General features: G+C 31.9%; 1 pseudogene; it reads right to left on the bottom strand.

Moving 5' to 3' along the window:
• Positions 1–6,066: 6,066 nt before the first annotated feature.
• Positions 6,067–19,846, bottom strand: part of LOC149579970 (uncharacterized) — a 47,612-nt pseudogene continuing 33,832 nt past the window's right edge.

The following is a 19,846-nucleotide window of genomic DNA, read 5'->3' as shown; positions in this document are numbered from 1 at the left end:
TATTAAATCAACTAAAAAATGTTTTCCTCTCTTATTTTAATAATTGTGTGGGAAGTAGTTAGCTATATCACATTTCTTTGTACACACCTCTCTACAAAATTCAAAGGGAAGCTTGACAGTAACTTTGTTGGCTTGCTTGAACACGAATAAGGATATGAGTTGTATAATTATTAGTTAATTCATGTTGGCATTAGTATCACATTAGATATTTAAGCAGATGCGCTCTAGGTGTGAACCACGGACTAGGCACAATGGACAAGCATTAAAAGATGTGTTTTTTCAAAATTTTGTTTTACATTTAATTGATGTGCCAATATGTTCTGTGTGTGAGCCATGCATTACAGAGCATTTTTAATTTTTTATTGGTATTGGATTCTTTAGTCAAATGAGTATTGTTGAACATGTGTGAAAGGTAAAGTAAGGAAAATGTTTGTATATATGTTATATACATCTAGTAGGTCATTTAAAAGTAATGTTTGTGCAATAAATATTTTAATAGTGAGGTAATAGCTTCAATTCAATTATATATTGATTTTACAAAATTATTATTTTATATTGTCATGTGGTTCCATTTATAAATTAGTTTAGATTTTTGAACAATCAAATAATAGAGAGAGCATTCACTGGCTAGAGTTATAGCTTCCATTTAGACTTGTAATGCTTCTTACATTTGTCATCATCTTCTTTTGAAAGCTTGCAACGCTAATTAAATTTTGGTGAGTTATCAAAAGTTGTGAAAAGTAGTTGGGAAATTTGAATTCTTGAAGAAACAAATAATTCTATCCTTTGTTGAGTTGGGCGTAGAGTGCCAACTCTTTACATCTTTCTTTTGTGTTTTTCACGTCCCTTTTTATATTCAAGAAAACCCTTATTAGGATGCATATGATGTAAAAAATTTCATAATGTCTTCTATTACACAATAACAATTTTCATTGTATTGACACTTTTTTTCAGTTACGTTATATTATGTATTTGGATAAATATTGCAAACTCTAACCTAATGTTTTGTGCTCATCAAAGTGATATTTTTTAATGTTAGTATGTGTTCTATGCAAAATATAAGATCATATTTTACATTCATCAAATTAATATTTTTTTTCTATAGAAGTGTGCATTCGATAGAAGCTAATGTTATTGATTCATTTAAGGAACTTTAATGTTAAACAACAAAGTCTAATGGAGATCATGAAGAGTCTAAAGAAGATCCACTTCTAAGAAAAGGCAATGTAGAACTCGATGATGTCCAAAAATTGTGCCTTCTAAAAATGTTATGCATTTACACATTTTTAGTCATTTTTTGTTAGTTAATATCAACTATTAGTGTTTGTGGGTGTTTTATGTTTATTTTTTGTAGCAAAAAGAGGGGTAAAAATTTATTAAGAGAGAAAGGAATACAACAAGGAGAGCTCAACAAGGAGCTCGATCCTGAGCAACAAGATCATCAAATTCTTGCACCATCTCAAAGGACAGTTGCCCCCTATCCCTAATATTCCAACCCGGATCATGACTAGAAGCCCATTTGGCTAAACAATCAGCAGGTCTATTCCATTCTCGCGGAATATACTTGAACCTAATGAACTGAAAAGAGGAAGAGAAGAAAAGAATATGCTTAACAACAGTGGCCAGCTACCAACTAACATCCTCAAGCTCTTGCGAAGAAAGCATGTTCACCACCACCTGGGAATCAGACTCACAAATAATCTTACTCCATCCCCACAAGCAACACTGTTCCACAGCATATAAAATAGCCTGAGCTTCCATGAGATTGTTAGTATAATCACCCTTATGAATTGAGAAGAAAAATTTAACATTCCCAGAACTACAACGAGCCACTCCGCCAATACCAGCCGGACCAGGATTCCCACGAGAAGAACCATCAGTGTTAATTTTCAGAACTCCATAGGGAGGAGGAGTCCAGTGCCCATCCTGGTTAACCCGACCCTTCCTCTGATGGTGAAGCTGCCTGGACATAGAAGGAAACCTATGAGCCGCAACCCCATCCTGCAGATGAAAATTGAGGCGATTACAGATAGCAAGATCAACCGGATCCATACCCCCATCAAGCTCACACTTCACAAGAATAGTTTCCTGGAGAGAATGTGATATTTTCCACCAAAGATGCAAAACACCAAGCCGAACATCTTGGAATATGCAACGATTCCTCTCCAACCAGATATGCCAAAGCATGAAAGATGGGCAAGCAATCCAAATAGCATGGAGAGAAGAAGACTTGGAGGGAGCACTACCCAAGCGAGCCTAGCACTCAGGCAAAGAGGAAGCATGCCGACAAGAGCAACCCCAAGCGCTCCACCAAAGGTGCCATATCTGAGTAGAATAGGAGCAATGGAAGAACAGATGTTTATGATTTTTTTTTTCCAGTTGTGTACTCTTTTTTTCACAATCGTTGATCTTTTTCTCCATGCCTATAAACATTGATATTTGAATTAGAATAAAATTTAATTAGCCCTTCCCTTTTATGTTTTTTGGAATTGTATACATTAATGTAACCAATATATGGGTTCTCACTATTTGTGAATATGATGAGTGGAAGATACTTATGGTAGAGAATGAAGGCTCACACTGACAAGTGGAAGTCCATCTTTGACGGAAATTTTTATAATTCATATATTTTTATTTACACTTGTAATCACTTAATTAATCCTAAAAATGTCAAACATGTTGTGTCTTTTAGGTTTCTCTAGAAGATTCATACCACATATTAATGTATGTTATTTGGCTTTAGCTCTTATAGTAATTGAGTATAAGAAGCCTCGTTTATAGAGATGGGTGATCAATTGTTAATGCAAAGTGGTCTAGTAGAACAAAAAAAAAAAAAAATTATTTTGGGTGAGGAACATTCCAATATGAGATGATCAATTGCATAGGAGATAGAATTATTCTTGGTGATTGCATAGGACAACTATAATATTTTTTTTTCCAACAATGCTTGGTAGATTTGAGCAATAATTTCATTGTAGTTGAAATTCCGCTCTCTAAAGAAAATTTAACTTGTGCTTAATGTTGAAGGGAAATGAGAGCATTCTAGAGAGCAATCTAAGAGTATTATGTACATCTAATATCAATTATTTCTTCAATAGCTTCTAATAATTAAATACAAGTACATACTACTATGCCATAAAAGAGAAAACGCACATAAATGATTCCCACAGTTAAAAGCTTAAAGGGAAGTGATTGTAATTTATAAATCTAACAACTTTTAGCAGCATTATAACATATAGATTGAATATTCTAGAATAATAAAATTAGATTGAATATTCTAGAATAATAAATTTTTACTTTAAAATATTTACTATCAGAAAGTTAATCTAAATTAACTTGTTTCTAAACTATGAATATAACCCTCATGCAAATCATTTATATTCTAAAATTAAATTAAAGTTTAATTTCAAGAAATATTAAAATAAAATTTAGATGCACAAATACTTTCTATATATTTTAAATTTTGATTCAAAGCATTCTCTATTTAAAATGTTATATATATTTTTTATTTTCTATATTTATCATTTTATTTTTCAACTTTTCTCTCTTGTTTAGATGCATTAATGATATTTTCTATTAAGGTCTTCAATATCAAATATAGGTAAAAATAATTTCATTAAAGCTATTATTGTTAAATCTCATTCCTACATATATCAGTAACACACTCCAATTTTAGTTATTGTTATATATGTAATTACAAATATTTAATAAAAGTAAATTCTACACAATTCAATAAAATGATAGTATCCAATGGAGTTTGGAAACATAAGTATGTTGATTTGAACAATTATAATAAAAAAAATCTTACCTAATTAAAAATGAATAAGATGTCACAAAAGTAATATACAACCCTCAAACTTTCTTTTACCTTCTTTCCAACACCTATCATTCAATGATTCATTAATTTGTCAGTCATATAGATTTTTTTTTAAATGGTGTTAAAAAAAAAAAATTAACTCATCCACAAAATTTGTCACACTAAGAAACTAAAAAATCTATTAAAAACCCAAGAAAAATCTGCACTATACATAGAGAAAATGGCTAGAGTACGGAAGGAAGATAATGAAACCCTCTTTACACCATAGAAAATTCTTCAATAGTTTATAAACAAAATTCCACTATTTCACTTTGTTTGAAAAGTTTGTTTTTATAAACAAATGTCAAACACAATCTTTTAAATGAGGAGGTGAATAAAAAATAGAAATTAGAGATATGTTGTCAGAAAATATGAAATCCAAGAGAGGCTGACAATTTTCTGGCAAAAAATTATAAAATCCGGGAACAAAGCTCCCACATATAAGCCTATTGGCTTAAATATGGAAGAACAAAATTTGTGAGCTTAAACTCCTATTAGTGAAAATTTGATTGACAAATAGGACAAATTAACATCATAAGATTTCCACAATCCATTTATAAAAATGAAATTTTCGGGATTCAATTGTGTATGCTTTTTTACCATCAACGTTTCAGATCATACTACGTGATCCATCATGAGGATGTGAAAGAGGATGTGAAAGAGCAGGATAATAGAGATATCCATTTTATTAACAAATAGGACAAAGACTATCCAACCATCTCATTAATATGACTGGATGTTCTTGTCTACCCTGTGTAATAATACTAAATAGATAAAAGTAAATATTGAAACATATTGAATATTGAATATTTTTAAAATCACAATCTTTAAACTTATTAATCACACATAAAACTAAGTAAAATCTTTTGTTTTAAATTCTTTAATCTCACATTCTAATTTTTTATCCTCACATTTGAATTTGAAAGTATCTTTTATTCATTTAGAAATCATTTTAATTTTTTTCTAAGTTTGTAATTAATAGAATATAAATTTTTAAGAATAATGATATTTTTTTTTATTGTATTATTTAATGATTTGAATAAATATCATGTATAAAAAAAAAAGTATATGAGAAATTTGTGTACTTATCCTTTGAATTCTATCTTAAACTAATAAAAAATAACTAACTTCTAACTATTTCCATTACTTTTTCAATATTTTATATTACCACAAACATCCAATAAAAAAGAATTGTATAAACATGAATTGATTAGTTTGTAAATATAGCATAGTAGCAAATATATCATAATATTCATACAAAACAATTTGTGAGGCAATTGATTAACTCACACTTGTGAATTTTGTTTGAATGTGCACCTTCATTTACTTTATTGGTTTAGCTAGCTAACTATTAAAACAAAAATTGTTCAAAATTTTTCATTTATGACATGATGGTTTCTATCTTGGCAAAGGGAGAATATGTCCCCAAAAATCAAAAAAATTGTCCTACTTTTTCTTTGTTTTTATTAATTTAGAAAAAAAATGATTTATATCTTTTGCAGCAAAATTGTTGCTGACTAATCAGAAAAAGGAAATTAGCTTTCGGTAATTGATTAGATGCTCAGAAACATTAGCTCATACCTTAATTTTTCTTAGAGAAATTAATCAAAAGAAAACAAATGAAAACATTAGTTCCCTCCACAAAGCACGCCTGAATTGTTTTATATAAGGGAGGGAGTGTGACTAAAAAGAGTCATATCCTACTTCAGTAAACTACTTCCCACAAAAAAAAAAGATAAAGGTGAAAAATGAGATTGCCACTATTTTTTTTTTCAGCCAATTTATAGTGGCGTAGCCACCGGTCAACAGTGGCATTGACCAAATGTGACAGCCACTATAAATTGCATGCTTGTCCATATTCCAGCTTTGCCATGTGCCAATATCTATGCCGGCATCAAATCTACATTTTACTGTTTTTAAAAATTAAATTAAAAATTATTTGAGGTTATCTGGCACGCACTTCTTGCACTTCAATATATTGTGCTCTCTTTCTATGGGAAGTGGTTACACTTCTAAATTTTACCACACCTCTCCATAGAAATTCAAAGGGAATTAGCTTGACGGGAAGATCTGCGTTCTAGTTTGCTGTTTCACGTTGCCGACAATTCCTGCTACAGAATATGCCTAGCCAATCGACTCTTAGATGTTTCAAAGCATCTACTAGGCATAATAATTGAGGAGGCTCTTCAATAGCTTAACCAGTTTTTCTTTTAAGACGTGGACGAAGATGATGCGTCGATACTTGGATGCCCTAATCCCCTGACTGGTGTTAATAGGCTCTGCACTGATGCATGTTCTTCCAAATTGCCATATGCTGAGCCATACACAATCCTTTCGAGCATCCCCTCCACCTCTCTCATTGTCGGCCTTTCCCCTGGACTGTACCTCGTGCACTGCAATCCTATTCCAATCAGACTAACCAGCCAGTTGTTGCCGTGCTCTGTGGAAACCTCCTCATGCAACTCATCATCTCCCACCTCTTCCTCCACTGATTCGGGAAACGCTCTTCTGACCCAATTTGGCAATGTCTTGTTTCCACTAAACATCTCATCAGTGGGCCTCTTCCCCGTCACCATTTCAAGGATGACCACTCCAAAGCTGTAAACGTCGATCTTGGTCGTAACATTTGCCCGCAATCCATTTTCTACAGAAGCTCATAGCATTTCATTAGTATTAAAAACAGCGCATGCATAAAGTAACTAATGAAATGGAAAAATAAAGCTAGAAGTGCGAAAATTTAACACGAAAGCTTGGGCTTCATACTGCTGAGAAATTTACCAGGAGCAAGATAGCCTACTGTTCCCTTCAAGCTAGAGGTACTGCTGCTGTTTGCGGAATCGGTAGAAGACATTAAACGGGCAATTCCGAAATCAGCAACATGCGCTGTCATGTTCTCATCCATTAAAACATTTGAGGGTTTCAAGTCACAGTGAACAACAGCAGGAGAACAATCATGGTGTAAATATGCCATTGCATGCGCCACATCCAGTGCAATGTTTAATCTCATCTTTAAACTCAACTTGCAGTCATGGTGCAGCTGTTGTTCGAGGCTTCCCTTTGATATTAACTGGAGCACTAGCGCCCTGAATTCTGGTGTTGAGCAACAGGACAAGATCTTGACCAGATTCCGGTGTTTGATTTTGCTCAGTATTCTGCACTCATTGTAGAAATTCTTATATGAATTTGGAGAGTCCTGATTGAATACCTTAACAGCCACCGATGTTCTATCAGACAGCAATCCTCGGTAAACTGCCCCGAACCTACCCGCTCCTAGCAAATTACCGGCACTAAATCCTTCGGTTGCTGGATGAAGCTCCCGACTGGAAATTTGCATGAATCCTTTTCCCATTAAACTATTTGTGAATGGCTGTCTTTTGGTCTTCCTGGAGAAGATGTAAAATGTGCCCAAAATACAGCACAGTATGAAAAATATGCCAACTGAAACAGCCACGATAACCTTCTTGTTAAACCCATTTGATCGGCCAGTCTTAAACATCACACACTAAGAAGAAATTAAGCCTGGAAAAGTAAGTCAAATTTTGACAATTTAACACTTTTGCACTAGGAATCAAGCCTTAGTGTGTGATGTTTAAGCCGTTCTCATTTGATCGAATCTCCTCAGAACTTCTACAATTTGGTAAATTCAACCAGCCTGAGGCTGAACATAGTCCAGGATTTCTCAAAAATGATGATCCGCTAAGGTTTCTGAAAGCTCCTTGGTTTGGAACTGGTCCACTCAAGTTGTTGTAGGAGAAATTCAGGAGGTGGAGCATATTGACTTTTGCAATAGAGGGCGGGACTGGCCCTGATAGTTTATTGATGGAGAAGTCAATGACCTCGAGGCTTCTAAGCTCTCCTAGTGACTGCGGTACTCTTCCATCCAAGTTGTTCTTGGTCAGGTTCAAGTACTGCAGTTCCACGCAACTGCCAATGTCGGCAGGGATGTGTCCCGAGAGTTTATTAGAAGAGATATCTATGGCTTGAACAAGTTGCATTGCTCCCAGAGAAGGCAGTCTTCCTGTCAATGAATTGTGGGAAACGTTGAGGTAGAAGGTGAGTGAGTGGAAGTTTGAAATCTCCAAAGGGATATCTCCTGTAAGCTTGTTGTAAGAGAGGTCAATCATCTCCAGACGAAACCATTGCTAGATCAACAAATGAGAGCTGAGAACAATTTCCCAAAGACTTTGGGATCTCTCCACTGAACAAATTGCCCCCTGCAAAAAGACCTTGTAAGTTCGCGAGCTTGAGGTCAATCTCTTCCGGAATGGAACCCGCGAAACTGTTTAGTACGAGACTAACCAGCCGTAGTTGTGTGTGGCTAAGGAGAAGAGGGAAAACTTTTCCATGGAAGCGGTTAACACCAAGCCCAAGAATTTGAAGGCGATTCAGCATCCCAATTTCTGTGGGTATAACTCCGCTCAACTTGTTATAGCCTGTGCGAAGAATACGGAGAGCTGAACAATTCGCTATAGACTTAGGAAGGCTGCCGCTTAGATTATTTAGCATGAGGGAAATCTCTTGCAATTCGGGCAGGTAATAGCCTACGTCCTCTGGAATTGATCCCTCAAGTATATTCCTGCTCAACGACAACTAACGCAATCTTGTGCAATTAATTACGGACTTGGGGATTTCTCCTGAAAAGCAGTTGATTTCCAGGTTGAGTACTCTTAATTCTCGGAGATCGCCGAGTTTAGAGGGGATCCGTCCAGTTAGAAGGTTCCAGCCAAGATCTAGGGTTTTCAGCGCAGTACAGTTCGTTAACTGCTGTGGGATCATTCCTGTCAAATTATTTGGGCCAAGAACGAGTCTTTGCAAGTTGTGCAACGAACTCAGCTCTGCGGGGATGGGGCCATACAAGTAATTATTAGAGAGGTCGAGAGTTGCAAGGAAGGAGATGTTTGCCACATGAGGGGGAATCTGGCCACTCAGCGCCTTGTATTTCAGAACTTCACTCAGGACCCGTTCATTGTGATCACAGGTTATTCCAGTCCAATTGCAAACATAGTTTGCAGCTACCCAATTAGATAGAGAAAATGTTGGATCTATTTTCACAGACATTTTAAACTGGAGCAAAGCTTGTGCATCGATCTGCTTCTGATTTCGGGAATCTGGAAAAAAAGAAGAAGTTTACTTTGTTTTGTCTTTGATAAAAAAAATTTTGTAAGAGATTAACCTGTGCCGTAGAATTGTAAAACTCCTATTGATAAGAACTCGATAATTTAATTTCTTTTGGTTGGATTATGAACACTTTTCAGTCTGCAATCTACAAAGATGATCTAAAACCAAACACATTCCCGTGGTTAATTTTAACTTTATGAAGTTCAATATTTGGAAAAATGGTCCAACTGATTCAGTCAAATCAATTTTGGTATGTCTACCATGATTGCAATATCTGTCCAAACTATCAATAAACACAAGGATACAAATAATGAGACAGAAGATAATAGACAAAGAAACAACGGCATTCAAATAAAATAGACAAAACTAAGTAGGAACACATTTTAAAATATCCACTTCGTCGAATACCATTAAAGTTGCCGTCCATTCCAGGGAACAAGATTATGTATTTTACAGACTCACCAAATATTGAGCAGGAAGATAGGTTCGTGTGTATCATAGACATATGCTTCAACACATTCAATGCACATTTAAACGAACAAAAGTAGTGAATATATTATTTGCAGGACCATGCTTATTTAATGTTGGGAAATGGGTGGACAGACATTTCAACCAAGCCCCACTTATGCAGCTTCTTACTTGTTTATTTATTTATTTTATTCGACGCTCCACCAAACAAATAAACTGGTTCTGCATTGATAAGTAGGAGATAATTTCCACAGCTAGTCAAATTGTAATATGAATATCAGGTTCTGCATTGTTACGCTCCAACAAATAAATCAACCGACCTTTACAACTCATGCGCTTCTGCAATCCCATCGCCGTGTGTGATAGAGCTAATGCAAATGGAGTAATATACTTTCGTATATTTATTGATTTATAAAATATTGATATAATTTAAAAGTATTAGTATTTATTTTCGCTGGAAAGTATCAATTATTACCACTAAATTCCAAAGTATTGTCAAACTTGGTATTTAATTCAGAAACTTTCCACTATCAACTACTAACCTTTTATTTACATTATTATCATTGTGGATCATGAGTGGATAAAAAATGTGTAGAATTTTAAGAAATTGTAATAGATTTTATTATGTTAATAAACATCCCAATCTATAATTCTTTATGTTTTGCATATTGATTTTAATATTTATTTTTGAGTTTATGTTTTTTTTTTATCTACTCCATCCACCTCCAACAATTTTTTTAAAAAAAAAATTAGTATAAAATAACTAACAAGCTTTTATACTTGCAACTATGATGGTTTTTCAATTTTTTTACATAATACCAACAGAAAAAAGTTACATAATATAAAATAATTAATTGAAGGAAAGAAGATAAAAAAATAGATAGTAACAAATTAAATTAAAACTATTTTTAAAATATAATAACATTTACTATTCATGATTACTTTTAAATATCATTAGTACAAATTTTATCCAGTTATAAAATTTGTATACAAGATATATTATATCTGTACTTTACCAAAACAAAAAATTGTTTGAAATCACTACTCAAATTACCCGTGCTTAGCAAATTTTGAGATTAGTGGTGGAAAAAGGAAAATATATATATTGACTAGTCTTTTGCCTTCAACACTCAGAGAACAAATCTGAAAACAAGTCAACTAGTCAATAGGAAAAAGGAAAATATAAATATAAATGTCTATGTCTATTTAAATGATGATTTATTCACACAAAACTCTTTAAAGTCTCTAATGACTTGTTTAAGACAAAGCATGATTGAATTTAATAATTTTACGGATATATTAAATCAACTAAAAAATATTTTGCTCTCTTTTTTAAATAATTGTGTGGGAAGTAGTAAGCTATACTAGATTTCTTTGTCCACACCTCTCTACAAAATTCAAAGGGAAGGTTGATGATAACTTCGTTGGCTTGGGTTGGATATGAGTGCTATAATTATTAGTTAATTCATGTTGACGTTGGTGTCACATTAGATATTTAATAATTATTAGTTAATTCATGTTGACATTGGTGTCACATTAGATATTTAATAATCACTAGTTAATTCATGTTGATGTTGGTGTCACATTAGATATTTAATAATTATTAGTTAATTCATGTTGACGTTGGTGTCACATTAGATATTTAATAATTATTAGTTAATTCATGTTGACGTTGGTGTCACATTATATATTTAAGCAGATGGGACAATGCACTCTAGGTGTGAACCATGGACTAGGCACAATGGAAAAGCATTATGAAAGATGTGTTTTTTCAAAATTTTGTTTCGCATTTATTTGATGTGCCAATATGTTCTCTATGCGAGCCATGCATTACGGATTATTTTTATTATTAATTTTTTATTGGTATTGGATTCTTTAGTCAAATGGATATTGTTGAACATGTGTGAAAGGTAAAGCAAGAAAAATGTTTGTATATTTGTTGGATACATTTGGTAGGTCAGTGAAGTAATAGCTTCAATTCAATTATATATTGATTTTATAAAACTATTTTACATTATTGTCTGGTTCTATTTATAAATTAGTTTAGATTTTCGAACAATCAAAGAATAGAGTGTGCATTTAGTAGCTAGAGTTATAGCTTCCATTTAAACTAATAATGCTTCTTACGTTTGTCATTATCTTTTGTTTGAAAGCTTGCAATGCTAATTGAAATTGGTTGAGTTAAGCAAAATTTGTGCAAAGTAGTTGGGAAATTTGAATTCTTGAACAAACAAATAATTATCTACTTTGTTTAGTTGGGCACTCCACATTCTGCCAACTTGTTACATCCTTCTTTTGTGTTTTCCACATCTGTTTTTATATTCTAGAAAGACCCTGATTAGGATGCATACGATGTAAAATTCTGCATAAAGTCTTCTATTACACAATAATAATTTTCATTGTATTGACACTTTTATTCAATTATGTTATGTATTTGGATAACTGTTGCAAACTGTAACCTAATGTTTTGTGCTCATCAAAATGATATTTTTTATATTAGTATGTATTCTATGCAAAATATAAGATCATATTGTACATTCATCAAATTAATGATTTTTTTCTATAGAAATGTGCATTCGATATAAGCTAATGTTGTTTAAGCAACTTTAATGTTAAAGAACCATGTCTAATGGAGACCATGAAGAATCTAAAGAAGATCCACTTCTAAGAAAAGGCCATGTAGAACTAGAAAATGTCCAAAAACAGTGCCTTCTAAAAATGTTATGCATTTACACATTTTTAGTCATTTATTTGTTAGTTAATATCAACTATTGGAGTGTGTGGGTGTTTTATGTTTATTTTGATTTCAAAATATTAATGATATTTTTTTCCAGTTGTGTACTCTCTTTTTCACAATCATTGATCTTTTTCTCCATGCCTATAGACATTGATATTTGAATTAGAAAAAAAAAATAGCCATTCCCTTTTATATTATACATTAATGCAACCAATATATATGAGTTATGGGTATTTGTGAATATGATGAGTGGAAGATACTTATGGTAGAGCACGAGGGCTCACACTCACAAGTAGAAGTCCATCTTTGAGGGAAAATTTTGTAGTTCATATATTTTTATTTGCACTTGTAATCACTTAATTAATCCTAGAAATGTCAAACATATTGTGTCTTTTAGGTTTCTCTTGAAGATTCACACCACGTATTAATGTATTTTATTTGGTTTTGGCTCCTATGGAAATTAAGTATAAGAGTCCTTGTGTACATAGATGAGCGATTAATTGTTTTTGCAAAGTGGTCGAGTACGAAAAATTATTTTTTTTCTATTTTGGGTGAGGAATATTCCAATATGAGATAATCGATTGCATAGAAGATAGCATTTTTCTTGGTGATTGCATAGGACAACTATAATATGTTTTTTTCCAGAAATGTTTAGTAGATCTGAGTAATAATTTCATCATAGTTGGAATTCCACACTCTAAATAAAATTTAAGTTGTGCTTCATGTTGAAGGGGAATGAGAGCATTCCAGAGAGAAATCTAAGAGTAGTATGTACACCTAATAATCCATTATTTCTTCAATAGCTTCTAATAATCAAATACAAGTACATACTACTATGCCATAAAAGAGAAAACACACATAAATGATTCCCACAATTAAAAGCTTAAAGGGAAGTGATTGTAATTTACAAATTGAATAAATTTTAGCAGCATTATAACATATAGATTGAATATTCTAGAATAATAAAATTAGAAGAATGAGAGATGATAGAAAAAAATAGATTTACATTGAGAAAGCCTTTACAGGTAAAAAACCCCACACTCCAAAAGATCGAGCTACTATATTAGTCAACAAGAAGTTACAATATATTTTTAGCCTTCACATAAAGATTTACATCTTGCTCCATCCTAGGGGAAAAAATGACAACATAATCCTATGTAATGAACTTCTCTTCTCTCTCACACACACACATTGCCTTTAAAGAATTATCATGCAAAAGGAAATTGTTTCTAAAGTGTCTAGATTCAATTTATTTACAACCTATTAGAAAATTCCTTTGTGCACAACTCTTTCATAAAAATAATCCAAGAGAATATGTCAAAAAGATAAACATTCTAAGTTTAGCTCCAAGTATGTCTTTGCAAAATATTTGGTCTCATTTAACATATTTCCAAAAATGCATAAATAATTGACCAATAAAATATCCTAAGGTTGATTCACCTTATCCCAACAATCTCATGCTAGTCGAAGATCTTACATGAGTCAAATTAATGAAATTATGTCATGACAACCATCCATGAAACCGCATAAATCTTAATGCATGTTGTTATGCTCCAACTAAACACTTATCCAAACAACACAAGCATAAGATGCTAGTGATAGAAAAGGCCAAAATTTTCTACCCCCACTCCACTACAATTGTGAGCTTTACATAAGTGTAAAATATATCAACTTCCTAGGCCCAATGCAATTACAAAGTAATCATCTAGAAAACAAGATAAAATATCAGCTAGAACAAAAACCAAACCGATTGTTCCAATCCAATTGATAAACCCACGAGATTAAAAATAGCATCCATAGTAAATTCTAACCTATTAGATAACTAAGGGAGGGGGAAGGGTTATATCCAGTTATCCTACCAACCTTTAAAATAATTTGGTACCAATTCAAACTTCATAAATTTTCATAACAATAACTCGGCAACCACATTCAACTTCTCAAAACAAACTTATAATCTTTTAGCATCAAATTGAAGTTCATTACTTTATTGAATATTAGAGATATAAATTAGTTTATACCTAGTTGTAGTAATAAGTAAATAACATAAAATCAACTTGCAACACATAAGAAATCACACATCTGCCATGGATCTTTTAATGTGCAAACCCTATAAAGGTAAAATTCACCAGGGGATCAACAACCCAAATCATTCACTCTTCTAAAGTGAACTATGTTAGGATCCAACATTGTTAAAGGTTAAATGCACATTTTTAGTGTGACTTGGTTAGAGGATTTTAACCAAAGATCATCTAGACCTTATGACTCTTTATCATTACTAAATAGTGGCCTACTCTAAAGGACTTATAAAAATCACTAATAGATGCTACCAAATAGGATTCCAAAGACTTGTTAGGTCCACTTAGTTAAGATATTTTATCTCACTATAACATTTGGGGTCAAATTTCGACGGTGGTCTAATTTGTGGTGATTTTCTTTTCTTTTTTTGTAATTTTCCCTGACATTGTCACAATATTGGCATAAGTGTCTTAATTGTGATACCTGCATTAGTATAAAAAAAAGGCATAAATCATTCCCCATTTGTTTTAATTGTGGAGAGTTGTGCACAAAAGAAGGTGGAGAGCTTTGAATGAGGGTGTAGAGCCCTAAACGTCGTCATGCCCTTGTGCTTGGTACATTTTGTTCCTATGATATCTCTTTATTTTGTTGACATGCCCTTGCTCTATGATTTTGTTGCTGTGATCTTTGCATTTTTTTGTTGTAGCTTTGCTCTGCGATTTGGTTTTTGTGCCCTTGACATCTCTATGTGTTGTTATCATGCCCTTGCTCTTTGATTTTACTGTTTAATTTGGCTTTCATGCCCTTGTCATCTTTGTGTTTTGTTGTTGTGTCCTTGCTCTACAATTTTGGTGGTGTACCTTTGATCTGCAATTTTGTTGCCATGTCCTGCCCTTGCTCTACGATTTTTTTGTCGTGTTGTGCCCTTGCTTTTTTATTTCGTTGCCATGCCCTAGCTCTATGATTTTCTTCAAGGGCTATGTAAATTTTAGTTTCTTTTCCTTCTAAATAGGTATCTCTTCATATCTCCTTCTGAACATGTATATTTAGAGATCTTTTTAAAGGTGCTATTACATCTTAGCACAATAGAAAAATTGATCTAGCTGCATCCATATTCTAGAATCCAAATAATAATAATAAAACTCACTCAATTTGTGCTAAGTGACTTATCTCAAGACCCTCCACAAAAATAATGCAAACCAGGAAAAATGGGCAAAGTTCGCAAGAAATTTTACAAAAACATATCATAACAGATATTTTTAGAAAGAAACTAGCTATAAACAATTAAATGGATCTAGTTGCTGATTAGCTCGATTGATTACAAATTCCTATAGAACTATCATTAGATTAGGTACAATAAAATGAACAATCAGTTGTTCCCAGCTAGCATGATCAAATGCAGTTTTCTAAGGTGATAAAATTGCATATGCAAGGAATTGAAGAATAAATTTAGTGAAGAGTTGAGTGTAAGGAGTTGAAGAAGAAAAATTTTCTTTTGTGTAAATGCCATAATCATGAGGCTCATTCCCTTGCAGAAGCCTCTCACACAATGATATTACCTCTAAACTATGCAAAGGATGTTGAAATGGTTCCCAACCTTGAAACACACTTATACTCATTTGATACTTGGGATCGTCATAGGGAGACTGTGCCAATACTTGAAACACTCTTATAAGCATTTGATATTTGGACTGTAAATTATCAAAGACACTTGCAAGTGATTCCAATCTCATAGTACCTACTACAACACTTTCTTGGATTCTATTTAATGGCTCCCATAATATCCTCTATGTTGTCTAGTTGTTGTTTCTACTGTGCAATCTCTTTCTAAAGCCACTCCTTCTCCTTCTCTTTCTAAAGCTGCTCCTTCTCCTTTGCTCTCGTGCTTTAAATTTTGATTATCAAACTTTTAAATATCTTCCTCCACCTTATCTAAAATCAACTTCATATTGTGTTGTAACTCTGGCATAGGTGTTTGATCATCGATAGCTTTCATTTCAATATTGAAGTTTTCAAGACTGATCAACACCATCACTTGCAGACCTCTCATGTCAAGCACTTTTTGTACTATTTCAATAGCATGTTCTTGCTTCTGAGCTAATAGTTCTTCAGGTGCATTTTCTTGTAGAATAAATTAATTTTGTTGAACAATTGTAAAGTCTTAGAAAGTGCATTGTTGTTTTCATGTATGTATGCATATATGTATGTATGTATATATATGCATGCATACATGCATGTATGTATGTGTGTATGTATGTATACAGAGAGACCTTATGGATTATATTTTAAAAAACATGAAATTAATCATTCCTCATTTGTTTTGATTGATTGTGGATAGCTACACACGAAAGAGGGTGGAAATCTCATAGCTTTTTCCACCAAATTATATTTTTATTATATTTTTGTCCTTCAAAAATATTATAGGTGAATGTTCTTTTGATTTTCCATATATTCAATAATTTTTCGCTTGTCATTTAAGGTAATTTACTATTCTGAGATAGAGACATCTATCATAAGGATGGACATGCCAATTTTGATAATCCTGCTTGCAAAGTTGATTCCCTTATCAAATTAATGAAACTACTTGCAACTGATACCCTACTTTTCTGCAACTTGCTTGATCAACCATTCATACAACCATCTTCCTCCTGCCCCACCATAGCACACATCTCTTGTTTGAGGTTTATATCTTAGTCCCACCATTTCAGAAGACCAAGTCTAGTGATTTGTATCTAGCAAATTGATGATATCAAAATTCAATATGGAGGAGGATATATTGGCATCACAAAAAAATCATCCCATATTCATAAACAACATCTAATCTTCTATAAGTCTCTCTCCTCTAAATACCCAATGCATGGAGCCATTATCATCATGAGTAGACTCACTCTCCTCAGACGAATTCAGTCAAAACTATTCATAGCAAACTAAGTATGCAGAAATATGTACTTATAAATTATATTATCTCTTGGTGATTGAGTAAAGATCAAATACAATTTTCCAAGGTGATAAAATTGCATATGCAGATGTATGTATGTATGTATGTATGTATGTATGTATGTATGTATGTATCTTTGCATGTCGTTGTCATGCCCTTGTGATCTCTATATATGTATGTTTGTATGTATGTATATACATATATATAAATATGTATGTGTATATATATGTATGTATATATACACATACATATACATAAAGAGAAGCTTCTCTAATCACCTACTAGGGAAAATATAAAGAGATACATGTTTAGAAGGAAAAGAAAAGAATATTTACATAGGTACCTCTTCTCCCCTTGAAGAAAATCACAGAGCAAGCACTACTATATTTGAGTGTGAATACACCACAAATTACGCCGCCATCTCAAAATGCCATCACAATTTGACCCCAAATGTTGTAGTGATATAGTTGCAAAGGGCACAAAGATCACAAGGACATGACACAAGAACAAAATTGCAGAGCAAGGGCAGAGAGATCACAAGGGAACAGCAACCAAAATGTAGAGATCATAAGGGCACGAAAATGAAATCCTAGATCTCCATTGATCTCCACCAAGGGCACATTAATGAAATGCAAAGATCATAAAGGTATGAAAATGAAATGCAACGATTTTAATATTTATCTTTGAGTTTATGTTTGTTTTTAATCCACTCCATCCACCTCCAACAATTTTAAAATTTATTTTTTAATATAAAATAACTAGCAAGCTTTTATATTTGCAACTATGACGATTTTTCAATTTTTTTACATAATACGAAAAGAAAAAAGTCACACAATATAAAATAATTAATTGAAGGAAAGAAGATTAAAAAAAAAAAAATAGTAACAAATTAAATTAAAACTATTTTTTAAATATAATTTCATAGTAATAAATTAAACTTACAATTTAAATTTATGTGAAATATTTTTTAAACCTTATTTCAAATAAACTAAGAAAAAATATTGTATATTTAATTTTTTATATATAAATAAAATGGCTAGACTTAATTTTTCATTTTTCCAAACATTCAAACAAATTACAAACTCCACAATATACTCTCTCTAAAAATATTAATTTATTTTTATATCTCATATAATTGAAAAGTGAGATATATTATATGTTTACATATAAGTGCAGATTTATAAAAAAAATTAATAGTTCTTTTATTTATATATTTATTATTTAATTTATTAATTATAAGTTTTCACAATAATTTTTCAACTACAAATTCAACTTAGATACCACAAAAATATAATTATTTATTAATATAACATTTGAACCATATTATATTAAATTTATTAAAAGTATCTATATTCAATAAGGTCAATGCAAATACAATTAGTTATAAAGGCAAATACAGGAAAATGTGGCACTTGTTTTAAAACACAATAATAGACTTAAGTCGAAAAAGAAAAGGGTCTAATTAAATTAGAAAATAGCTAACAACTTTACAAAATAAACTTATGCCTATAGATTATGATTGCCTTAAATCTTTTAGAATTCTTTAAATATTTAGAATTAAAAAAAGATTTCTTCTTCCCAAAGAGATAAGATATTATATTTGTAATAGATTCACGAAAATATATATAAGACAATTTATCATTTCTTTTGTAATATATTTATAAAAAAATTCAGTCCAAAAATATAATAACATTTACTATTCCTAATTACTTTTAAATAGCACCACTACAAATTTTATATAGCTATAAAATTTGTATACAAGATATATTATATCTTTACTTTACCAAAATAAAAAATTGTTTGAAATCACTACTCAAATTACCCATGCTTAGCAAATTTTGAGATTAGTGGTGGAAAAAGGAAAAAATATATATTGACTAGCCTTTTGCCTTCAACACTCAAAGAACAAATCTGAAGACAAGTCAACTAGTCAATAGGAAAAAGAAAAATATAAATATAAATGTCTGTCTAATTAAATGATGATTTATTCACACAAAACTCTTTAAAGTCTCTAATAACTTGTTTAAGACAAAGCATGATTGAATTTAATAATTTTACAAATATATTAGATCAACTAAAAAATGTTTTGCTCTCTTTTTTAAATAATTGTGTGGGAAGTAGTTAGCTATACCACATTTCTTTGTACACACCTCTCTACAAAATTCAAAGGAAAGGTTGACAGTAGCTTTGTTGGCTTGGGTTGAACACGAATAAGGATACAAGTGCTATGATTGTTAGTTAATTCAAGTTGATGTTGGTGTCACATTAGATATTTAATAATTATTAGTTAATTCATGTTGATGTTGGTGTCACATTAGATATTTAATAATTATTAGTTAATTCTTGTTGACGTTGGTCTCACATTAGATATTTAATAATTATTAGTTAATTCATGTTGGCGTTGGTGTCACATTAGATATTTAATAATTATTAGTTAATTCATGTTGACATTGGTGTCACGTTAGATTTTTAAGTAGATGGGACAATGCGCTCTAGGTGTGAACCATGGACTAGGCACAATGGACAAGCATTATGAAAGATGTGTTTTTTCAAAATTTTGTTTAACATTTACTTGATGTGCCAATATGTTCTCTGTGTGAGCCATGCATTATGGAGCATTTTTATTATTAATTTTTTATTGGTATTGGATTCTTTAGTCAAATGGGTATTGTTGAACATGTGTGAAAGATAAAGGAAAATGTTTGTATATGTG

The sequence above is a fragment of the Cupressus sempervirens genome, chromosome 1 (assembly GCF_028749045.1).
Source record: "Cupressus sempervirens isolate cs-2001-9-10 chromosome 1, ASM2874904v1, whole genome shotgun sequence".
NCBI classification, from domain to species: Eukaryota; Viridiplantae; Streptophyta; class Pinopsida; order Cupressales; family Cupressaceae; genus Cupressus; species Cupressus sempervirens.
Note: the sequence above shows the minus strand (reverse complement) of the source record. Positions and strands in the feature narration are given on the sequence as shown.